At 36.3% G+C, this 26250-nt stretch overlaps 2 protein-coding genes across 3 annotated transcripts in view; one reads left to right on the forward strand and one right to left on the reverse strand.

Moving 5' to 3' along the window:
- The window catches only part of LOC133530376 (orexin/Hypocretin receptor type 1-like), a 162810-nt gene that overhangs the window by 69997 nt on the left and 66563 nt on the right, over positions 1 to 26250 (forward strand). The window lies entirely within an intron of this gene.
- Positions 1 to 26250, reverse strand: part of LOC133530373 (uncharacterized) — a 211178-nt gene that overhangs the window by 53023 nt on the left and 131905 nt on the right. The gene's annotated exons all lie outside the window — the stretch shown is intronic.

Here is a 26250-nt window from a genome sequence, read left to right on the forward strand (position 1 = left end):
GACTACTTACCTGCCTAACCTTTATACCTATGAACTGCTGTAAAAAGTAATGAAGTGAACATATTTGTATAATCTGTACGCATTTTCTTAATCTGATACAGACTACAATGTGAAAGTCGGGCGTCGAACTTGTGACCGACAAGATTAAGGAACTGCGTACCAATAATTTCATTGTCAGATTGAGTTATAGAAAATGTAAAGCATCAAAACCAACCCCAAAAAAAAAACAATACACTGTAGCTTTCCTGCTCGCTGGAAAAGAAAACTTTATATAACCTTTTTTTTCCATCATCTAATCTTTTGATTCCAATAGGTCTCTAGGACGCTCGAGTAACTACACATTTAGCATTGCCGGCTCCCCAGCTATAGATTATTCTAGATATAAACTTCCAAACCTTAGTGACTTATGCCACCAGGAATTGGAACATTAAAAGTGGATTGTCATGGTTCATCATGCTGAGTACAGCAGTAACAAAACGATGATAAAGTGATTATTAGCGCAAAGGTCGTAATTAATGGCTACGTAATTAGTGATTAATGCTATTATTAGTAACTGAAAATATAAAATGTATATATTTTTTTCGTTAAATATTTAAATATTTCTTCTTTTGAGAATAATAAATATCTTTAACCCGAAATATTTAAATACCACGGTTACACTCACTTGAGTTATTTGCCACTATTGGCGACATGTTTCAAACTTTTCGGGGGTCCTTCTACAGGCTTGAGTGCTGACATCGGCTGCACTCAAGCAATAATAAAAAAATGCAATAATTAAAATAAGCATGTTTTATGTTAAGTGAGTGTAACCATGGTATCTAAATATTTTTAAATATGTCTCACAAAAGTTTAATTTGGATACTTTTTTGTTTTAGGTAAGCAACGAGTGCTCACTGAAGCTTCATAAACGACAAGGCGCGTTACAGCGACAGAGACGATTTTATTTGAAACACAGTTGTCACATTAGCGTTATAAAACTTATCACCATGCGTTGTCGCATGAATGCTTTAATTAGGTAAGTAAGTATTGCGACATGTTTCCGTTCAATTGGATTCATTTATAGTTCATATTTATTTATCCACGATAAAGGCCAAAACTGAAGGTCTGTTACAGCAGCTTTAAATGATGTATACCCATTGCTCAAGAGTTAAAATAAAACCTGTTCATTTTAAATAGACAACACAATATATTTAAATACTTGTCATGTCGCCATTTAAGTCAACAAACAAAATACTCGTTCTAAGCAAAACCAGAAACCATAGCCAAAAATCCAAAATAAATAGTTTGAAAAACCTAAATAAATGAAAAACCTTACCGAGTGGTAACCCTACTGGGCTACATACCAAGCACCAAGGAACTTTATGTTTCACATTCTCGATATTTGATGGAAAATATCAATAAGCAATTTTCTGTATGCGAACATTTATCCTGGATATATGAGATAAAAATTCAAAACGCGGAGGCACTTATCTACTTATACTTTGTCCTTTTTTGTGCTGAAAATATTATATTTAAATCGTTCAATGAGAATATGGATACTTAGTTAATTCGATTATATGTTTAAATTTAAAATATTATTAAAGAAACGAAAAAATGAAAACCTGTTGGTGTTGAGTGACAGAACCATATTCGGTGCCAGACAAATCTTTAAGTACAGAAATAATTGCGACTAAATAGGTCCACTCGTTTTGGAGATATTTGGAACATTCATTACCCACAAACAAACACTCTCTCCAAAATACCATCTCCATTCCATCGAGGGTAATAAAAAGATACTTAAGTATGCCTGTTATTTGGTAAATAAATGACCATAATTACATTGACATAAACAACTTCCCCGTTCTTTGATGTCTGTTGACTGTATCTTTCCTCGCTTCAGCTTATTTGTAACAACAATTTTCAACAAACCCTCATTACAACACGGCACCATAATTAGTGATTCTTTTTAAAACACCCTTTGGAGTATCATCAATTATATATGAAACCTTTTCACCGGCGGTTCTGAAGTTTATAAATATCCTTTTTCGCCAGATTGTATCGCTGCCATATCATTAATCACATGACTGTTATATTCATCGACTCGCTACTGCCAGGCACATAGTTGAACCAGCATCGCTGTGATCTCCCGTTTTCACATTTTCTAGTAACGACGAAGATCAAGTATAACTAGGAACGAACTAATTTGGAGGTTTGTCAATTGGATGGAATATACTTGTGTGGTTGAAAATGGGTGGGGTTGACACGCACGGCGTTTATTGTTGGGACATTTTAAAGTAATGATTTGGGTCACAGTTACATTAAAAAATGTCCCTATTGTAATCTGATATAGTAGGGAAGTCTGGTAAATACAGGCATTTTAATCCAACTACGGCAAAGTCTCAAAGTTTTTGCAGTCTCTAATTTATATTTGGTTCGTGTGCACCATAGTGTTAGAATTACATAATATGATATAATATCTTATACCTTTAAACGAGCAATTCTTGTATATATGTATATATATTTCTGTGATCTCGAAAACGGCTCTAACGATTTCGCTGAAACTTGGTATATGGGGGTTTTTGGGGGTATACAATCGATCTAGATTAGTCTTATGTTTGGGAAAACGCGTGTTTTCGAGTTTTCATGCGTTTTTCTTTCGACGCAGAATATGGTCGCTAATTTCGTGTTGCCGGCCACTGTCCGTCTGGCCCAGCGGGTTAAGACGCGGACTGCTAGAAACGAGTGTTACGGGTTCGAATCTCGCCCGGTGACTAACTTTTGTTTTTTTTTTTTATATATGTTCAAGTTTATATACATATATTTTTAATTTTTATTGTTTTAGACAAGTTTAATTTAGTAAAAAAATGTAGTTAAGATTATCACCTATATACACCACCATCTTACAATAAATAGTTATAACCGAGCAACGCTCGGTCGCCCAGGTACTGTATATCTTATTTGCCAACTTCAACCGATTCGGTGCATTGGCTACATTATTAATGAACTTCTAATGAAATGAAAACAATTTATTTGAAACAACACACAATTTCAATTTGTTATAAATGTGACATACTTATGTAAGTTGTTGTCCCAAAAAGGATACCACTCAGCATGTGTCGGAGCTCGGAGTACATAGTGAAACGAACGGCGCTGATTTTCAGTGGACCCTTAAACGTTAAACCTAAATATTAAGGTAAGAAATAAAATCAATGAAATCTCACAGCTAACACCATAGTACGTAACGAAGATCTTTATAAAAAAAAAAACAATGTGGTCTTGAGCCGAATAGTTCGGCAACTAGACCGACGTATGGACGCAACCACGCACAAATAAAGAATGAAGAGCGCAGCAGTCGCCGCACGCGGGTAACCAGTAAGCGGAAGTGGGCGGAAGTGGGCGGAAGTTGGTTTTCACAGTTTTAATCAAAATAGTTACTCTTAAATGTGTGCGATGCTGTCTGTACAATAGGGAAACTACATGGTTAATATAAAATTATATCTGAAAAATGAATTGACGAAATATTAAATATGTTACATCGTACGATATTGAATAAGTTTTTTGTTAATAAGTATATGGAATTTAACATTTATTTTCTCTCGTTCTGCTTATTGCCTTGCGTTCTCGTACCAGCACCTACGCAATGTCACCGCTTAAAATAGGATTAAACGATGAGCGAAATTTGAAACAAAGTACAATTTTTTTGGCATATGCTTAATTTTCGAAAACACTATGAACTCACCAAGACGTTTCTTGTGTACCCAAACACAATGAGGATGCGTTGTTTTATTAAAGAGTACATTATGGCCATCTTGCATTGTCATCTAAGTTAGTAAGTTTTGCTTTATTTTAGCTCTTAGTACTCATACCGATATACACAAAAACGCTTACAATAAAACAGTACCCCTAGTGTAAATTTAGTCGATAGCGAAACGTGACGTACGCGTTTGCGTTAAGTCTCATTTTGTATGGGTTTTTGAAGAGCGCGCCAAGCGGGACGTTTTGGAAAGTCAAAAATCTCATACAAAATGACACTTAACGCAAACGCGTACGTCACGTTTCGCTGTCGAAAATATTTACACTAGGGGTACAGTTAAACAATGGTTAACGAACATGATATATTATTTCATATGATTTGATCACCCAGCCAGTATTTTCAAATAGATATGTTGACATATGGTACTTATATGATTGGATTCCATATTCGCTAAGAACATAAATACACACACGTGTTCATACCATACCATGAACTTAGCTCATGCGACACGCTGATAAGATTAAAGATAAAACGGAGTCACACTCAAATCTACTATTTTTTTTTAAATCTTATGTCAGGGAATTAAAGCTCAATGTTGTATACATATTTTGACCTGGCAGTGCAAGGAAACGCGTAACAAAAGAAAAGGTTTCCGCACTCAGGTTATTCACGAAGTATTGAATAAATTATGACGAGCGACGAAACAGGGGCGTCGCATGTCTAGTTTCGTGATAGTGCAATCACTAGAAGTCAGATTCTGATTTTAATATCTTGTTGTGAAACTGTTATGGATAATTATGATCTGTCAGCTGTCATCAGCGAGTCAGTGAGTCAGTGTTTGTGGATTAGAAATGTCACTGATGACAGTTTTGAAACAAGAAATTATAAATCAGGATAGTACAATTAATTTATTATTAGTTGGTTACATATAATTTATATTTAACCGTATGAAGCAAGAAGTCTTTTGTAAACAACAGCGTAACCTGCATTTTCCAGTAGGAATATAGGAAAGTGTCGTCTTAAACCTGTAGGTACCTACACAACAAACACTTGGAATAAAATGTACCGTACCTACCTATCTAATAAATGAAACGGTAAATACAGTATGCACGGGGTATTTTCTACAGACCATTCCGAAATGATTGACAAACAAATTAGTTAATATTACAACGATATTAACTTTAATTGAATTAAAGCTGTCGTGAGATATACTAACATTAAAACTAATTTTACGGTTTACACTCACGTGTTTTAGTGAGTGTAAACCGTGAGTGTCACGCGACATGTTTCGGAGAGAGGTCTCCATACGACACGTGACATACATGTGACAAAACATGTGAGTGTACGTGTTAGTTAAATGTCAATAATTTTGTTGATAATATAACCTACTTCATTTACTTATTACTATCTTCTGCCCGCGACTGCGTGTGCGTGGGGTGATGATAATGATGATTGTTGAAAACTATCTTATACCCTCGGGCCTCGGTCGTCCAACTATCTTTATACAAGATTTCATCTAAATCGGTGTTGCGGTTTAAGCGTGAAGAGGAAATATATAGACAACCAGACAGGCAGAGTCACATCCGCATTTACGAGTATAATATAAGTACGGTTTTTTTTTATTTTATTATTATAATAATCGTAACAGCAATCAAAAAAGTTTCTCAATGCGATAATGTAGCAAATATCTATTAACCTACATGCATATTATATACAATATTTCTAAAAAGTATAACATAAGTCAAACATAGATATTTTGATGAACGGCCCGATTCGAAGAATGATTAAGACACGTTTAAGATCTTGGAAAGATCGACATGTCAAAATTGACGGTTTTTTTTTATTCAGCTGTGATCCCCATTAAGATCTATCTACGATATTTCTAACGTCAAAGTGACATTGGTTGCACGAATCCAGCTGCTTCTGTCAATTATACGACAAACAAAATATATTTAAATGATAACTTATCTAAACCAGAACTTATATCGTGATCGTATCTCATTATTCGCATCGGACCGTAATTCTTAGAACAATGGAACACATCACACACACATCCGGGTAGCAACTTGACTGAGCGTGCGCAGAGCTCTGGTCCACGGTGCCTTGCGCAGCAGGCCATTGCGAAGGCGCGGCTCGGCCAGCAGCGGTAGTCGGCGCCGGCGCCATACGTACTGCGAGAATAATTAATAATTAATTAATAATTAATTACGCGCATAGACTCACATGGCAAGAACCTCCAGGTTACTGATCCTACCGCGCAACAGTTTAAATAGATAGGACGCTAAAGCAAGCTCCCTCCTAACCTCCAACTGGGTATACTCTACCATTCCCAGCGCAAATAATGTTGGGTACATAAGGGGGTAAAACTGGTACACGCCATAACATTTCAGGTATAAAAAGTTAAAAACCTCACAAAATTATTCAGTATGCGCTCCAACATAAATTTGCATTTAGATACATGCAGGCTTTAGATACTGGCGTTCATCTCGAGGTGCCTTTTTAGAAAAACCTCGCATATGTGGTCAAAAATTTATTCACCATTCATAATTGTTGTATTATACAATACTACTTGTAGTAACGAAACGGCTAAGCCACATATTTTGACTGAGGTGTAAAGTTTGTGATGTTAGGGCTTGTAGAGTTAGAAGCTTGGCGAAAGATCTGATAACTTTTTGACAGTGCGAGCCTTATGGCTTCATCTTTTTGATGGGATTCCACTTCTTTTTGTAAGTTGTCTATCTTCCATCAACTCCCTTTTTACCCCCTTAGAGACAAACATTTTCAAGTTATTGAATTTTGTTGTTGTTTGTGTACTAATACTATCCTAAATACCAAATTTCAGCTTACTAGGACTTCAGGAAGTACCCTAAGGGTTTTGATGATCATCAGTGAGTGAGTCAGTAAGTAAGTAAGTAAATATTCTTTATTGCAAATAAATTTTAAAGCAGAATAGAACCAGGTAAAAATAGGCGGTCTTATCGCTAAAAAGCGATCTCTTCCAGACAACCTTTAGGTAGCAGGAAATGTAGAACTCATACAAAAATCAAAAGGTAGTGCAAGGAGCTAAAAATGGAGACTATTAAACACAAATACTACATACTACTTATATAAGTATCAAAGCAATACCTAATACACTAATAAATATACAATATAATATAATATATATTTATACTTACATATATATTGTGCAATATATAAAATGGCAACTCAGCCAGGTCAAGTGAGTCAGTGATGATATCGGGTTTTTTTTAAAGATATGAATAAAATCTAAAGTATTTGAATTTGAAAAGCAATTGAATTTTTTTGTACTTAATAAGTTTACTATTGACATTATATCCCGAGAATTTTGTTTATCTGGTGTAATTGAAACACAAGTTATGAGGGTTCACGAAAACGACAAAGCGCTTCGAGAAAAGGTAGGTAGTGCCCTTGCGCTTCGCTTTGCTCGTCATGGCGGGGGCACTACCATGCCCCCAGATATCTGTCAATAGGGATATCTAGACTGTCCTATAGTGGCGACATCGCCATTAAAAAGGCGTTACGAACTGAAGCACAATAAAAATTTATATACTTACGCCCTATCACAAATTATAAAAAGCGGCCAAGTGCGAGTCGGACTCGCACATGAAGGGTTCCGTACCATTTATGACGTATTAAAAAACATCTACTTACTAGATCTTGTTCAACATTTTACCACTTTGGAAGTGTCTCTCGCGCAAACTAAACATTTTAGAAAAAAATGATATTAGTAACCTCAATATCATTTTTCAAGACCTATCCGTAGATACCCCACACGTATGGGTTTGATGAAAAAAAAAATATATTTTTATTTTATGACTTATTAAAAAAACTCGTCTTGCTTGGTGCAGTTGCGTATGCTAAAAGGAACGTTAGAAAACCGATGCTGCGCTTTAAAGACTGTGTTAAGCGAGACATGTCAGCATTTGAAATCGACCACCATGCCTGGCAAACTTTAGCTGAGGACCGTGATGGATGGCGCAAGCGTGTTGTGGAGGGGAGAAAGCTATGCGACCAAGCCTGGTTTACTACGTTGGATAGCAGAAGGTGTCGCAGAAAGCAAATCGGGACTGGAACCTCAGGTGGCATGAGCTTTCTCTGCCAAAAATGTGGGAGGTCGTGCCGCTCACGCATCGGCCTCCACAGTCACCAAACCCGTTGTCTAAACAGCAATGCTTAAATCGTCTGCAATAGACGCAAAGGCCTGTGATGATGATGATTAAAAAAACTACTTACTAGATCTCGTTCAAACCAATTTTCGGTGGAATTTTGCATGGTAATGTATATCATATATTTTTTTTAGATTTTTCACTCAGTTATTTTAGAAGTTACCGGGGGGGGGGGGGGGAGCACACATTTTTTCACTTTGGAAGTGTCTCTCGCGCAAACTATTCAGTTTAGAAAAAAATGATATTAGAAACCTAAATATCATCTTTGAAGACCTATCCATAGATACCCCACACGTATGGGTTTGATGAAATTTTTTTTTTTTTAATTTTATGACGTATTAAAAAAAACTACTTACTAGATCTCGTTCAAACCAATTTTCGGTGGAAGTTTGCATGACAATGTATATCATATATTTTTTTTAGTTTTTTCATTCTGTTATTTTAGAAGTTATGGGGGGGGGGGGGGGGGGACGACACACATTTTACCACTTTGGAAGTGTCTCTCGCGCAAACTCTTCATTTTAGAAAAAAATTATATAAGAAACCTCAATATCATTTTTGAAGACCTATCCATAGATACCCCACACGTATGGGTTTGATGAAAAAAGATTTTTTGAGTTTCAGTTCTAAGTATGGGGAACCCCCAAAATTTATTGTTTTTTTTCTATTTTTGTGTAAACATCTTAATGCGGTTCATAGAATACATCCACTTACTAAGTTTGAACAGTATAGCTCTTATAGTTTCGGAAAAAAGTGGCTGTGACATAATCGGACAGACAGACGGACATGACGAATCTATAAGGGTTCCGTTTTTTGCCATTTGGCTACGGAACCCTAAAAACGTGATCTCAGAAGGAAAGGGGATCAAAAGGAAAGAAATAAACGTGTACGCCTAGATCACGCACCTTCGTAAGGCGTTTCATTAGCATTTATCAATTATTTTAATTTCCTGTTTCCTATTCTTTACTTTCCAACTTTTATTTGGCAATCCTTATTTCTCGCCAAATGCAATTATTTGTGTTTGTTACAACCAAATGATTCATTTTCGTTCTCCTTTTCGTTGTTTTGTTAGCGTAACGATGTTTAGTGTTTAGATTATTTTCTACTTGGTACTTAAATACAAATAAATGTCAGGATAATTTAGCCACTGTAAATACTTATACATCAAATTTTTTAATCACTATTATAAATTAAGTAACATAAAATAACTTAATTTAATCTAATAAAATAATAAACATAAATATATAAAATATTAAAATCCCCTTCCTATGAACAGTCCCCCAGGTCTGTCCCCTGCGGAAGGGTGCCCATAAGGCTGGCTACGTTCCCTCTTTGGCCTAGAAATGAGCCAGCTCTAGGGTCACCCGTAGTCTCAACCAGTTTTTTTTTCATTCTTGTATAGGATATGGGCGTCGTTGCACCACGGCCCTAAAGTCTCTACTGCAAACGCCGCAAATATGTGGTTGTTGGAGAGACCAGCATATTTGCGGCGCTTGACAGCTTCAGCCGCTGCCACCACACCTACTTTTACAAGAACCTGTTCCTTACAACTTTCTAAAAAAGTTCGGCAGACATTAAGAGCGGCTTCGCAGCCTCCTATTGAGCCGAACCCCAGCTGGGTTGGCTGAAATAATTAGGGCTCTTAGTCTTTGGTGATGCACTTACAGCCGACTTTATTGGGCGAACGCCTCCGTCCTTTTTCCACAGTGCACACAGGTTGGCTCCATAGAGCGTGGGAACAACTTCGTCATTAACTTTGCCTGAAAGCATGAGATTTACCAGACAAGTGAAGCTCATGAGCAGGTCATGATTTTTGCCACCAGGGCCACCTAATATAAAATCCTTCAATTGCTGAGGCGTAATTCCATCCAGGCCGCCAGCGGAACCATTCCTAAAGGACATGATTGCAGCCATGACTGCATCTTCGGTAGCTTGCATATATGGCTAAGCCGGGTTAGGTGGATCAGGATAAATAGGGGTCTAGGGTGCCGCCGGTTGCTTACTTTGTAGGATTGCCAAAGTTTCAGGAGTGTCAGGCGCTGAAGTGTCAGAAGAGAAAAGGCTTTGCGCTGCACTTTTAAGATCCCCATCATTAACCTTTGCCTCAACAACCTTAGTTATATCGCGTTCACGTGGCTTGGATGTATGAATGGATGTGTCTTGTGTGATGTCAAAGCAGTTTTTTTGGGAACAGTTGAATTTTATTTTGGAGGTAAGTGAACGGTGGGGATCTTTTTTGGACACGTGCAGGGTTTAAGCAAATAAAAAGAAGCTTTCCCAACTAGGAGGCGAATTTTCGGTGACACAGTCATTGATCGTCTTCGAGAGGCTAGGAGCGACGGTAAATCTAGCACCTATGGGAATTCGCTTAATAACAGGGAAAGACCTCTTGTGGTCACTTAAGTTGGAAGAAAGTGAAGCCGGTATGTGACGCGAAGTAGAAGATGGTGACTGATTTATGGGAACAGGTGGTTGACCATTTACGGATAATTTTACATAAACAAGTTAGTCTCACAGTGAACTTAATAAGACTTATGATTTTGTTATTACACCATATATATATATATATTAAAGATGGATATACAAATCCATAACTTAGGTAACTTTTTCCCTTGCAACCATTGTACATATCTCTGATTGGTCATATGCTTTACTGGTAGAGAATGCAATTAGACATTATGGCCGTTAATATTTTAATTAACTATTTTTTTTTTCTTATTTTCACACCGGTACGAAATTAAGGCTAGGTAGGTAAGTTTAAATCCACCTGGGGAAAACATTATTTAATTAAATTTAAATATACTGAAAAAGATGTAAATACAAATACAAATGTTTATTTCTTAGAATATGGTGGTGGAAGACGGTTTTTAGTCGTTTTCGGTAGTAACACGGTTCCACGACTCCATGTGACGATTTCACTAAAAGACTCAATAAATACCAGTACTCGTTTAAACCTTCATCAATTCCCGAATCATAAAAAACGCCTTTTGCTTGATTAATATCGAGGATAAATTTAGATGGAGGAAATCCAATTTTTACGCCCACTGCGATTCAAAAGTGCCCTGTTAAATTAAAATTCTATTTATTACTCAGTTTTAATTTATCAAATATTGTAAGAATAATATCAATTTTACGGCTGAAACTTTTACTGAAGAAACAGGTTGTGAGCCTATAAAAACAAAACTGTTGGAAACCTGTTCGGTAACTTTGAGCACACTGATCCTAAGATGATTTCTCGGAAAACTTTACGAACTTGCAAAAATAATAACATAAAAGTAAAATGAATATATATACTCCATTAAAACTGTTTATTTGGGGCTTTTCAATTATCATGAGGTATTTTCAAAAACTAGTAATTTATTAACTTATATCAACTTTGTACCTATTTAGGAAATATATTTATCGTCTAATCGTAAATAAGACAAGTAATCTAACCCGCACTCCACGCTAACCCTGCTCTCCACGCTAACCCGCACTCCACGCTAACCCGCACTCCACGCTAACCCTGCTCTCCACGCTAACCCGCACTCCACGCTAACCCTGTTCTCTTCAGCATGCGTTTCTTGGTTGTCACTTACCGGTGCCCCGCATGTCGCGCTTGTACAATACAATTAGAATAAGCTTTCGCAAATACCCTTAATATACCCGCATTTAACCCATTTTCGGAACATATGATCTAGCAATTTTTCCCCTTCTTTTGCACCTATCCCGACCTCCGGGACTCTTCTAGTTCCGGAGATATTCCCATTTTCCTCTTTTTCTGACAATCTTCAAAAATCTTAAATTTTCAAAAATTCATATCTTTTCTCCTAACTGTCCGATCTTCTTCTTTTTGGTGTCTTTCGTTTCCTTTTAATTGTTTCTTTATATTTCTTAACAGTTTTTGTACATTTGGATATCTTTTTCTTGGAAAATTTTCAAAATTCACTTTTTTGCCTTATAAAAATTCTGTCTTAAAAATTTATAGTTGGTAACTGGTTGTATCTAATTTTCTTTTGATAACTATTTCTTTTAGTGCTCTCTCAGCGCTATATTTTGATATATCTAGTCGGTCTTGCCGACGACTCGTTGACTCGGAATTTCACATTTTAGATTTAAAATTTTCAACATTTTCGATTTTTCTGTTTAAAAACACTTTTAAATATTGATTTAGTCCTTAAATTGTCTCAAATTGTTTTGTTACTTAAATCTTTGACCCCTGCTTTTAAAATTTTAGTCATAAATTAAATATCAAATTTTGCATTCATAATGAGTGCCGAAAATTTAAACTTATTGGACCTCGGGAATCTGTATTCCACACCGCAGGGCACATCCGCCCAGCGTGATCATGCAGTGGAGGCGCCACCAGCCAGGAACGCCAATAACCATCCCATTATGGATCTTCTCGAGGAATTCAGTGGTGACCTAGAACACGAAATGAAGCAAATCTTTGAGAATATAGAAACTTCAAAAACCCACAAAAGCGTAACAGTAGAAAACAAGCGATGCATTAAGGTCGCCGCTCAGAATGCCATGGCCATTTTTAAGGTCTACACCAAAGAAATCCATGGCATTATCAGAAAAGATTTACTCCCATCTGTCAATAATCCGTCTAAGGGCGTACAAACCGACCCGGATGACGGAATACAAAATCGGGCACGAGATGTCGTCGAGACGGTTCAAACTCAACTTGACCAGATTCGCGAGGAGCAGAGGGCTCTCGGTGAACTGGTCAGGAACTCCCTCGGCGGAGCAGTGCCAAGCTGCCCTGTCGAAACAAGACGCCCAACCTACAGCGAACAATTACAAAAACCTGCTGCCTCCAAACCAAAAACTCATCCCGCGCTCGTCGCGACGATTGAGTCAGCAAATAACACTGCTGAGGCGATGGGCACCTTACGTTCAAAAGTGTCTTTCAAAAATGAAAACTTTGCACCCACAAAAATAAAGCCACTTAATAACACGAAAATCAGAATTGAATTTGAAACAGAAGACCAACGGAACGCGACAATACTCAAGCTTAACACCTCCAATATAAAAGCGGAGCCTGCCAGGACCCTATCACCGATGGTGATTCTGAAGGGGATCCATAAGGAGACCTTAAAGGATGAACTTTCAGAGATTATACTCTTACAGAACCCATCGGTGAAGGCTACCCTCGGCGAAGGAGAAACGCTCAATCTTTGCTTCGTCACAAATAACAGGAATAACAACCTATATAATGCGGTCTTCAGGTGCCAACCCGCTACATGGAGAGCCATCATAGAACTCGGCCGGCTCAACATTGAGCACCAGCGTGTGCAAGTCTCGGAGCAATCTCCATTTAAGCAGTGCCTATGCTGCCTGCAGTTTGGGCACACCCGTGTCCACTGCAAGGCGGCGGTCAAACCTTGCTCACATTGTGCAGATAAAACGCACACATATAAAACCTGCCCTAATAAATCTAACAACCCTAAATGCTTCAATTGCCAAGCCCATAATGCCAAATTTAACACCAAGCACGATATAAACCATACCGCAATAGATCAGAAATGCCCTCGACTAACTGCAGCTAAAATCAACATAGACAACCGAGTAAAATACGAATAATATCTAATTATAAACACTGCGTCATTTTAATAATAATAACTAACAACAGTAAATTCATCATTATATTACTAACCTGCACAAATTTCTTCATCATCATAACAATTTAATAACTTGTTTAAAATTCATCGTAATAATATAATTAAATAATTTGTATAAGATTCTCGCTTATAAGTTAATTTTAAATTCTTTCTTTTATATGTTTCCGATAACAATACGAACTAATTAATGATAATTGAATAACCAACATTCAATTATGGTCATATGGCCGCCCGTATCTCTGCGGGGACCATATGTCCACAAGAAAAATCACTAAATCAAAATCAGATTTCTAAAATGAGCATCCCTATTCATCAAAGATAGTGATGCCAAATCTGATACCGAAAAATCATAACTACTTTCCTCTAATGTCATCGCGGGCACAGGGTCGCCCGTATCATTAGGGAGGGCCCTGTGTCTACAACAGACACGGACAAACCTTAAAAAAAAATACAATTAGAATTGAATTGAATTGAATTGATTTTTTTTTATTCATAACATACAGTTATATGTCAATACACATTGTTATTTGAAAATACATTGTATTATTATATTGCGAGAGGCAAATTGAAAAAATCCTGATAATTATAAAAAATATTCTCACCGAGCCACGACTTCAGTCTTAAATCTTTGGATGGATGCTGCATTTCTCACTGTGGCTGGCAACCGATTGTATAAGGTCCCAGGTAGTATACAGATTTTTCCGTTTTGGCGAGTTTGTGCGAGACTGTACTTAGCCTATCCTCATGCTTATTGCTACGTAAGCTGTATTTGGGATTCGAACCCCTGCGCTTGAATTCATCAATGTGTCCATAAGTGAACACAGCCACTTGGTACAGATATAAGCAAGCCAGATGTCGGACACGGAATTCCTGAAACAGCTCACGTGCAGAGGCGTCTGCAGACACGCCGGCAACAACAATTATAATAGTTTTATCTGACATTCATAAGAACATTGTAATATGCCTTTATCTTTATATTTAATAACCACCTGGATATACACCATGGCAATTTGTATAGTTTAATTTTTTTTTACATTGATTCCCAATTGAAGTGCCCCTTGACACTCCACTTTGTAGATTTTAGGTTTATTTATTGTTTACTTTTAATCTATGTTTTAAGCTATAAGTAGAATACTAGGTAATTCAATGTGTTCACCTGTGACTGGAGGCGCAATTGTAATTAAATAGTACGCAAGTGTATGAGTCTATAAGTTGTTATGCCACTGTTTAAAAAACCTTAATAAAATAAACCGGCCAAGAGCATGTCGGGAAATTCTCAGAGTAGGGTTCCGTAGTTACTCCTTCGCCACAATAAGCTAAACTGGAGCTTAAAGTATAGTAGATTGTTAACCAAGGGATGAACTGTAGTGGATGTACGTCTTTTTACTATGAAGGGGAAACTTTTTGCGATAACTCAAATTTAGATAAATTGATCATATCCGCTATAGTTTTCATTTAATGTCTTTCTTAAGCTTTACTTCCACGATTTTTTTCATATTTTGTGGACCTATGGTTCAAAAGTTAGAGGCGGGTCACATTTTTTTTCTTTCGGAGCGATTATCTCCGAATATATTCACTTTATCAAAAAATGCTTGTTTAAGACCCTTATTAATTTTGAAAGACCTTTCCAGCGATATCCCACACTGTAGGGTTGAAGAAAAAAAAAATATCACCCCCGCTTTACGTGTAGGGACGGTACCCAAAAAAACATTTAAATTTTTAGATTTTATTGTTACACTTTGTCGGCTTTATTGATTTATATATCCATGCCAAATTTCAGCTTTCTAGTACTAACGACCACGGAGCAAGCCTCGGACAGACAGACAGACGGACATGGCGAAACTATAAGAGTTCCTAGTTGACTACGGAACCCTAAAAAGTAATGTTTACAGGGCCCAAGTGAATTAGTTGTCTAAGTTTTAGTAAAAATTTTAAAACCATGTATTTATAGCTGCCTAAATAATCTTTTTGATGTTTGTACCTACTTAACTGTTTATTTGCCGTACAGCTCGTAAAATATATCTCTGAAAATACAAAAAAAAAAATCGCGTAGGAGTACTCGTAAAATGGATTGAGGGGCAATAAAACGGCTTTACAAAAATATTCTTGGTCACGCTGATATAGGTACCTACTCGTAAGTGGTTTTTTTGACTCGTCAACTGTAATGGTTGAATTAAGATTTTCGGATTTCGTATAATATTATTCTCCCTCGAGGGATCGGATCTGAAATATAAAAAAGGCTTTGTTTATTTTTAAGGTAACCCTATCTTATAATACCTACATCAAAAAATGAGGGAGTAACTTTTACATTTATTATTCTACCTACAAACTATTACATAGAGAGGTATAAAGAAGGCAAGTTAATACAGCCGCCAGCAGTCAACTATTACGGGAAAAGGTTAAATAAATATTCAGTACCTAGGCTGTTTAATGAAATAGGATGGTTAAGAGGCCACCCTAGGTTATGTAAGCCAGTCCTTAAAAAGTAACTTTTAGAAATTTAAAAAATAAATTTAAAAAAATCTTATTATAAGTTGTGCATGTTAGTTTTTAAGCTGTTAATTAAACAAAATTGTTTCGGTGCTCATGCATCATGGTGCTAACTACTTTCGATAACGTAAATTGAGCACTTCATACGCCAACAACTGGTTACAGTTTGTCGTTATCATAAATTTTATCTGTAAGCATGTACAGTCAGCGTCAAATACTTTGTAGCAACCAAAGTAGCCAAATAGTTCGGTACACCATATATTTAGTATGGTGTACCGAACTATTTGGCCACTTTGACTGCTACAAAGTATTTGACGCTGACTGTACCGTTTGAATAAGTAAAAACAAAAATATTCATACAGATGTATTGTAGGTAATTAGTATTTTTAATCCACTCACACACACACCTGAGCATTCATTAAACATTGATCGATAACGAGTCATACGGCGCAGAAACATGCGAATACGCATCGCATTCCTTCACGCATTACTTCCGAGATACGTACTGTTGTGTGTAAAATATTGTGTGTAGAGTGCAGCTGTGTTAAGTCCAAGCCGGCAATCGATTAGTCTCAATTCATGACGACCTGTTCTGATATTGGAGACAGCAAGGTGGCAATTTAACATGTGTAAATCATATAGTATGTTTGTCAGGTCCGACGCACGACAGAAGTTTACTCCTTATGAACGCTTATATACTGAGGACTCTATGGATTATAAAATGTAAGATTAAAACTCTGCAAATGGTCAGTTGTTATTTGATGACACTGAATAAATACAATGATTCCATGTAGCCGTTGCTAGATCATGCGCAAGGTAAGTTGCGCACGAAACAACGTAACGAAACTTTTGCTTTTACTCTCCATACATTTTATATATGAACATTTTAAGAAGTAAACTCCAATAAACTCCAAAATTACCCACAGTTTCGTTGAATTTCGCACTGTAGACTTACTTCATCCGTGATAAAGTCCATCTAGATTTAACATCCTTCTAACTACTTTATTCAAGTCTGAGCGGCTGTCAGGATAAAATAACTAGTTACAAGTTTCAGAACTTGAATCAGGAAAAGTAATCTCGCTCAAGCCGCGAACATTTCTCAACTATTAAATGTTCTAACGGCTTTGAGAAAGGCCTTGTCTGTTTGACGTCTTACGCTGCGTACCTGTGTGTATCATGGTGTGAGAAGACTAGAATATTTCTATAGAATGCGTCTTCTGGAAATAGAGGTCTAAGAAGATATTAAATCTACGTGCAGAACAAACAATTGACATACTAGTAAAATCTCTTCTCGAGGACCCTTAGGAGGGAGGAAGTTAGGTACGCAAGCGTTTACTGCTTACTTAACATAAGTATAGGAGAGGCCTTCTCTGGCTGTCCGACATGCTTCAGATTCCCTTAAATATATACTTTCGAATCGAATATTGCACGCTTTAACTTATGATTATGATACATATATAATCAGGCTAATCGCTTACAAAATGACAGTATTCGTTTCTAAGTTGATGTCCTGAATAATTGTCATTTATTTGAGAACTCTGCGTTGAAATACCGTTGCAACTAGAAGGTAGCCTTTAGTCTGAATATGGTTTCGAACAGTCAGTTTATCAAGCTTTGTACAAGCTAACACCAATGTAAGTAATTACTACACGACACGGGAGAGGCGGACAGCCGTTGCGATAATAATGTAGCGTCTTTGTGGCCTTAGTGACAGCGGAGCTCCATGTCCCAAGGAGGCAAAAGAGCAGATGGATCACCTGATGGTAAGCGAAACCGCTGTCCATGAACACCTGCAACACCGGAGGGGTTGTAAGTGTGTAGAGAGTAAGCTCTTTTCTTGAAGGTTTGAAGGTCGTATCGGTCCAGAAATACCGCAGGCAACAGTTTATTCTACAGTTTAGCTGTGGGAGGCAGAAAAATTCTGAAGAAGCGCACAGTTGAGGACTGCCAACCGTCTCAGTGGTGAGGATGGAAATGTTGTCGCGTAGGGCGATGGCGAAAAGAAGCGTATACAGAACCTCTTTCTTTTTAGAAGACTGTTATAAATTGCGCTTACTTCGCCGCCATAAAAACAAATTGACATCTTGCTTTTATAGAAATTGTTTCAATAGTTCAGAACACATGACACAATAGCTATTTGTACAACAAGAGAGAAAAGCGCACGAGATGTAAATAACTTTGATCTCGTGTAGTACACACAATTTTTCACGTCAGTCAGCCATCATAAAATACAACCTGAAAAAATGTAATCCAGACGGACGGATGACTATTTCACTCATTTTTTCTGAAGGTATTCTAACAATTAACTTTAATTACCGCAATAAAACAAAACAAAAGAAATTTCAATAAAATAATACGAAAACAATGAATTAACGAACATCAATTGACAGTTCAATCGACAACTTTTTTTTGTAAAAAAAAACTTTGTAAGATACGGTCCGAATTGCGGATACTACTATTTGTCAACTACAGTAGAGATCGTTAAAAGTAGTCAAGTAGAATTATTTACTGCGTAACAATTGCGTAAATTTGTATAAGTTCATTGTTTTGATTGTATAAAAAATACGTAAAATATGGTGTTGTTATTAAATTTTAAACTTTTATTTCATAAATTAATTATTACGAATGAAGACTCATAGGGTGTTTTGGAACGATGCGGTCTGACTTATTTCGGGGGTCTATTATAAACCGTCAATATACCGTTGAATTACGTATGCACTTTTTTTGTCTCTTTCTTTTTGCTAATGACGTGAAAGGGATAAAGACAATAGAATCCAAATATTTCGAACTTGTATTAGGCCCCGCACGTTGAAATGACATTCGAATCTAAAGGTCACTTGAATGTTATTTTGTCTCACTCGGTGAGCAAAATGCGATTTTGCTCACTGTTTTTAAGCAGCAAATTACCCTTGTTCGAGCTGCTGACGTGAAAACATATATACTTATACATGCGTAGTTGGATAAAGATATGGCACAAATAAGTACGAGGATAGCATTCTAAAGTTGATAACAAGCTGACAATTTCATGAATATTGTAAATTGTTGCGACATGTTTGTAAGATTAAGTACTAACGAATAATCTTCTTTTTAATGACTTCTTTTAATAACCGGAAATACCATCTAAATCTATTACCGACTTGTCAAGAATATGTCTATAAAATGAGACAAACAACGCTCGTATGTTGAAGTTAATGTATTAACCGTGGAGACTATACGTCTCTGTAACATTGTATAATATACTTGACTTGTTTGTTGTTGTTGTTGTTGTTGTTGTGTGTTGTTGGATACATTCTTGTTATGTATTCTGTAGCATTAGTTTACGAGACTGCTAGCAGAACAGTCTAGATGCGATTTATTTATTTAGTGTAAATTTCATTTTGACACTTGGAGAGACTACAGTTCCAAATCTTTTTAGTATTAGTACTCTGACATTGGGGACATTTTACATCCCCGCATTTAATGTGTGTTTAACCATAGAGACTATAACATCTCTATTATATCGTAGGTATTATATATTTTATAGAAATAGAAATAGTTTATTCATGGCAAAAATATACAATTAGAAAGAGGAACAAAAACAAACTTATACATAACATTACAACGTATAACATTACATTACATGACACATTAATATAATGCCACGAAATGGTCCCAACTCAGCATGGTGTTAGCCTGATTTTAAAATGATTATGATGTAATGTTTACCCAGGTATTGGTTGTTGTATTTATAAATGTAGTTATGTATTTTTCATGTCACGACATGATGTTACTATAAATGTTGTATTGACTTGTAAAATAGCCATTGATGCCTAGGTACTTGTAGAATACATTTTTGAAGTTTGTGAATTTGAATAATAGTGACTTATAGCAAATTCCGTCTGCTTGCAGTGGCACCGCAACTCAGCTCTGCTTTGTCAGTCTGTTGCGACCACAATACAAACTGCCCGACACGAGGATATGACATCCCGTGCAATCTGTATTCTGTGTACATTTGACAAGAACCACAATATAATAAAATCTTTCATCGTTGAATCTTATAGCTGTATAAGCTATAATTTGTCAACTATACGTACAATATTTCTCTACTCTCTGGATATTGACCGAGGTCCTGAGCAGAGTTCCTTCTCAAGAATGTTCTAATATGGTAAATTATTTGATTAATGTTTATTATTAAAAAAATATTTTTTTAAAGTTAAATAATTAAAATAAATCATCAATAATAGGAGCATATTGTTATAATCTTTCACAATGATGAGAAGATTAAAGTGACACTAGTGACACGACATACTCTTTAATTACCGTGTATCTACATGCAGGCTGTTCCGAAGTATTAAATCTTAAATCATTAATATTTCTAATTAATTTATCCGTTAATACCATAGCGCTTGGAATGCGACTTTGTACATAGGTTAGAAATACCCTAATCGAAATATCCTATTCATTTATATTCAGACGGCTGAGACACCTTGTATACGAATATTTCAGCCATCGCTCTTCGATTCTCAACCCCCGACGCAAAAAAGGGGTGTTATACTTTTGACGTCAATGTCTGTCTCTCTGTCGGTGGCATCGTAGCTCTCCAATGGATAGAGAGCGACGGTATAGATGCTGTTTCTTTAACTTAAAAGCGAGTTTCCTTGCGGTAATTCTTTGCTATGTTTGATAGAAATCCATCCAGCAGTTTCTAGTGGTGAGTTGGCATAAAATGATATTTTTATGGTTTCGTACCCAGGGGATAAAACGGGACTTTATTACTAAGACTCCGCTGTCCGTCCATCCGTCCATCTGTCCAACAAAAAATACTAAAAAGTACGGAACCCTCGGTGGTCCGACTTGCACTTGTCCGGTTTTTTTTGGCATATAGCCTAGGGGTTTATTTTTATCTTTATCTTAAAAGTTATAGATGTATCTTGTTTTGACTGTTTTAGACATTTCATTCCTATGTTGTTTTTTATCTTTCTTTTTTTACTAGACCTCGGACGATGTCAAAAAAGTCATCACGTACCTGACATACCTACTGCTCTCTTAAGTTTTACCTTCCCTTTGGTGACTGTCGGTTAAAAATACCGATAAAAACGCAAGACCTTAGTAAATAAAATATATCAATAAATAAATATTATAGGACATTATTACACAAATTGACTAAGTCCCACAGTAAGCTCAATAAGGCTCGTGTTACTTAGACAAAGATATATATATATAATATTTATAAATATTTATAAATACTTAAATACATAGAAAACACCCATGAATCAGGAACAAATAACCATGCTCATCACACGAATAAATGCCCTTACCAGGATTTGAACCCGGGACCATCGGCTTCATAGGGTCACTACCCACTAGGACAGACCGGTCGTCGTTAGTAATAGATGCATACAAGCCATCTATTCCAGTTTATAGCCAGTCCGAAACATCAATTCAGTATAGTGTACTGTAATAACAGTAATGTTTGTGTGGTCTGTGCTGTAATATGTTTGTCGGAATTTTAAATCGACGAGCCGTCCGTGCGAGTGATTGATGTTTCATTTTGATGGATAACATTTTTTTAGTGCTCAAGATGGATAAGTAATATGAGTTTATTATTGTATTAATATAATGTATGTTTTTGAGTTGTGGCAACATATTTAGGTACTAAAAAAGCGTAGGAAGTCTTCTAAGTAGGTATACGGTCTAAGTGACGAGCGGCCAGCGGGGCGTCCGGCGGCACGTGATCTGGTGAAATTGGGAAATATTGTATGAGGGCAACAAATGTCGTGGAGGTGCATTTGACTAAATGACGATAACGCACCCAATCACTCAATAATACCTTTCGATGCTAGTGCGGAAAGTATGTCATTACTTAACTATTGCGAGATTACGGGACTCGGTGCTCATGGGATAATGACATACTTTCCGCACTAGCATTGAAATGTACTATTATATACTCATTATTACTTTATATACTAATTTAAATCGTGTTTCTACTAAGTCTGAACGAGTAGGATTAGGACTGTTTGATTCCGAAAAATGTGCCCGGGTATGAGTATAAAATTATGGTTCATAATATTTATTACCGTTGGTAAAACTTTTGTTACATTTGACAACTTTTGTAATTGCGAGAGTGGCAAATGTTTTAATTACAATGACAAACAACGTACTTAAGTTTAATGTTTGGGGACCTTTACACATACACGCATTTTGTACGATGATTGTACAGTTATCTCTAGAGAAAAGTAAGGAGGTTAACACTTGCTGTGTATATGTCGGCTTCTGATCGTAAGATCCGGCAGATCGTGAAATTCTTAGGCATGTGGTAAAATTATTTTTTGCTTAGTCGACGAAGCCCCGCTACGCGGGGGTCCTATTTCTGAACAGTTTGTATTTGTATATACTTACTACCTATCTATTGGTTTAACATTACACAGGAACGCCGATATATACATATATTGGACTAATTCCGTATGTCAGACACATCGATATAATCGTAAAATAACAAACATGACGTACTTTCATAACATTTAAAATTGAATTAAATTCAAAATGTTTGCCATCGCTTCAAATGTAATCGGCCGCGTATTTGACCATCAATCTTGCCAGTGCAAATATAGCTGTCCATTAGGTTCGCGCGAGCCTTGTGATATAGATATCGCATATGAGTGCTCTGAAGCCCCTTATAATAGAGTCGTATTTACATAAGTATTTATTTTTGATATTCACGGCCAGACAGACTCTTCGTGTGACCCAGTTGAAGGCCCAAACGGCTACGCCATGGATTTGAAGCTTTTGCGATGTTGTAAGATTAGTCTTATCTTAACGAAATCCCTCTTTAGTTGCAACATACGATGATGCTCAGTTGTTATTTCAATCTAAAATATTGGAGATGACTAGCTGTCTCCCTATTAGTTATGTTTTAGTTTAAGAGCAAGTAGTCACCGTATCTACTCCGGGAGGTAAGGAAAGCTTTGCATAAAAAAATGTTCCATTTTTAGAAAATTTTGATATCGGAAATCTGCCACGGGGCATCCTGTACACCGTGTGTAAATTGAATATGGGTGAATATTGAATCTGTAGTTAGCATAGGACCTAAAAAGTATATTGAGATCAATGTTGCTTAGTAATACAATGAAAATATTGATCATACAAAATAATTAGGCCCGCAATGTAAGCTAGCAAATGCAAAATGGTCCGCTTGTTGGCAGTTACTACAGAAAGCTCGTATCTCTTAATGTCACGTCATGTTATGTCTCGCAATGCTAGCAGTACATTGCTGCTCGGTAATTTTTCAAAGATTAATTACCTACGTATGACCTTGTGTAGTGTAATTTAAAAACACTTCTTAATTAATGATTACATGGATGAAATTCCTATCTGGTTAAATTGGTTACCCGTGTTGGATTTACATACTGTATAAGTTGAGATACTTATACCCTAGGAGAGGAATTTCATAATATTTCCCCACAATCAATCTCACCTTTCGGCTTCCGTTTATTTGCGTATTATGAGCATCTAAACAATTATAAAACCTAGCAGAACCGTATAATTAATTACTTTTAAAAGCAATATTTCATATAAACTTGAGGTGTTTACGTGACAGGAGCCAGACGCTGGCAGGTAGCGTAAACAAGTGAACAGATTTATCTTCGGCTAGAAACATCTCGAGCAAAAAATATTCTAGCCTAGGTTTACTTGTAATTAACTGGTTATTGTATGTCAATGAACACTTAATGCAGGGCACATAGCTCGTAGCACGAATGATGGATGCGGTCAAAAAGTTTTGCAACATATGGCTACCACGGAACGGAGAGCGCAGCGTTGGCAGGCTTCCTTCGCGATGGATCGACAATATTGTTGTACGAGTAGAACTGTGTAACTTGGAAAAGATTGCTTCCATGATAGAAGCCAGCATTTGTAATAAGAAACCTTCAATGCATGAATTGGTGCACACACTTGCAATAGGTAAGATAACGAGCTGCATGTCAATTATGTATAAGCGAGGTATACCGACCGTTTGCTGTTGTTAAAGTTTAAAAATCTTACCTAAACCAACTTTACTAAGTCAGAAGTTGAACCAGGTTTTATAAGTCTGGTTTGAGAAACAAATAATGTTACAATTCGATAAGTGGAAACTGGCATGGCTTGTGTGTATTCTATATTTGTTTGAAGATATGTATTATTTTTCGCTGTTTGTTTCCCAATGATAAATGCTGAGAAGTGGTGCATCTAGATTGCCTAGTTATATTTATTTTTTATATTTATTTTTTTGTACTTGTAGATATGTTATTATTATTTTATATGTCACTAACCTTAATTAATTTTAAGATTTGTTGTAAATACTAACAATTATGGATCTATTGTGGATTCGATATAAATAAATAATTGAATTGAAATTGAAATAAAATAAAAATTAAATTCAACCGAGCGAGTGAATTTTAGCAAATAATATTTTATTTTTTGTTAGCGTCTACACTTAGATCATTTTACGGCTTCTTGACTCTAAGTGAGAAATTTATTAATTTGTCATTAATTTTTCTTTTCTCAATTCTTTTGATAAAATTTGGTGGATATTCTTTGCATTGAAAGTGTAATTTTAGCGTAGGTATGTCCTGAAAATCTTCCTCTGAGTTACGGTAATGTATGGTATTTTACAACACATACATTTTTTTGTTTGGGACTTCCCAAATTGGGATTTTGTATTTATTTCTCATTTTATCAAACACTGACAACAATAAATAAATAAAATCCCATGTATCTTGCAGAAAACAGTGGGGTAAATTAAAGTGACAGCTGTTGATTCTATCTTCCTGGATCTAGTCCCACTGTTAGGTTTTTAAACGGCAACACCCCGGTCTTCTGTCGACCCTTGTCAGACCATTTATCACGTCTTTCGTTACTGGCGACGGGTCGGAAGTATAAAACGAATCCAACTAAATCAGGAAAGCAAAAAGGTTGAACTTGAAATATTCAGCTCAAGCAACGCGGAGAGAATATTGCACCAAATCAGTGTAATATTGAGATATTTAACAACTGAACTATTAAATTGAAATATACAAGCCAACACAATATCCTACCTAGCTTTCTTTTTAAGCACTTTAACCGAATCTTGTTAGTTAAATTTGAATCGCTTTCTGGTGTCCAATTATTGAGAAATTTTGCTTAAAAATATGATAAGCGCACCCTTATTTAACCATGAGACATCACTTTCCTCAGTAGGAAATAAAAATTGTATAAAAAAGTAATAATTACAACAAATTAATGCTTCAAATTAGCAACTTGAAATGCGGCAAACTAATTATATCAATTATTTAAAATGGCGATGGATATTTTTAGGGTTAGGTAGTCAAAGGGAAATATTCAACACGCATCGAATCTCCAAGTATGCGGGCAGATACGTTAGTAATGTGTGACTTTACAGGTCAGTGCCTTTTGCCAATGCTGTAAATACACGGGCACAAGAAGCTCACTACATTTCAGTTCTGACTTCTGACAGAAAAGAAAACGCCTTCTTATTATTTGAAGTCTAATGTTATCAGGTGACTTTCAAAAACTTGCAGTTTTTTTTAAGTAGGTACCGTAAGGTTCAAATCCTGGCTCGTACCAATGAGTTTTTCGGAACTTATGTACGAAATATCATTTGATATTTACCACTAGCTTTTCGGTGAAGGAAAACATCGTGAGGAAACCTGCATACATCTGCGAAGAAATTCAAAGGTGTATGTGAAGTCCTCAATCCGCATTGGGCTAGCGTGGGGACTATAGCCCGAGCCCTCTCGCGCATGAGAGGAGGCCTGTGCCCAGCAATGGGACGTATATAGGCTGCATTATTATTTATTATTATTATAGGTACCGTAAGTAGATAAGTTTTTGGCAAAAATTACACTTTTGGTTCAAGCTTCTTATAATTCACAGGCAACTTATAATCATTAAGAAAACTCTAACAACCCAAAACACAGTTTGCGTTGTTTTATCACAGAGTTCCCATGGCTACCTCCTGTTTCCATCATCAGATCAGCTCCATGTCATCATAATATTGCATTGTCATCCGATTTACATATGTATGCAAAATTTGAGCTTAATCAGAAATCGGAAAGTGGGTCGAATTTGACTTCCAAGGTTTAAACCACACTAACATGCTAACAGCTAAGTTAAATAAAAGCTTGTAAAAAAGTATCCAAGTCAACTGTCGGATACAACTCACGGATATAATAATTTATATTAATTATAAGCTGGATTCAAAGTAACTTCCAACTGAGGA

Source organism: Cydia pomonella, chromosome 22 (genome assembly GCF_033807575.1).
Source record: "Cydia pomonella isolate Wapato2018A chromosome 22, ilCydPomo1, whole genome shotgun sequence".
NCBI classification, from domain to species: domain Eukaryota; kingdom Metazoa; phylum Arthropoda; class Insecta; order Lepidoptera; family Tortricidae; genus Cydia; species Cydia pomonella.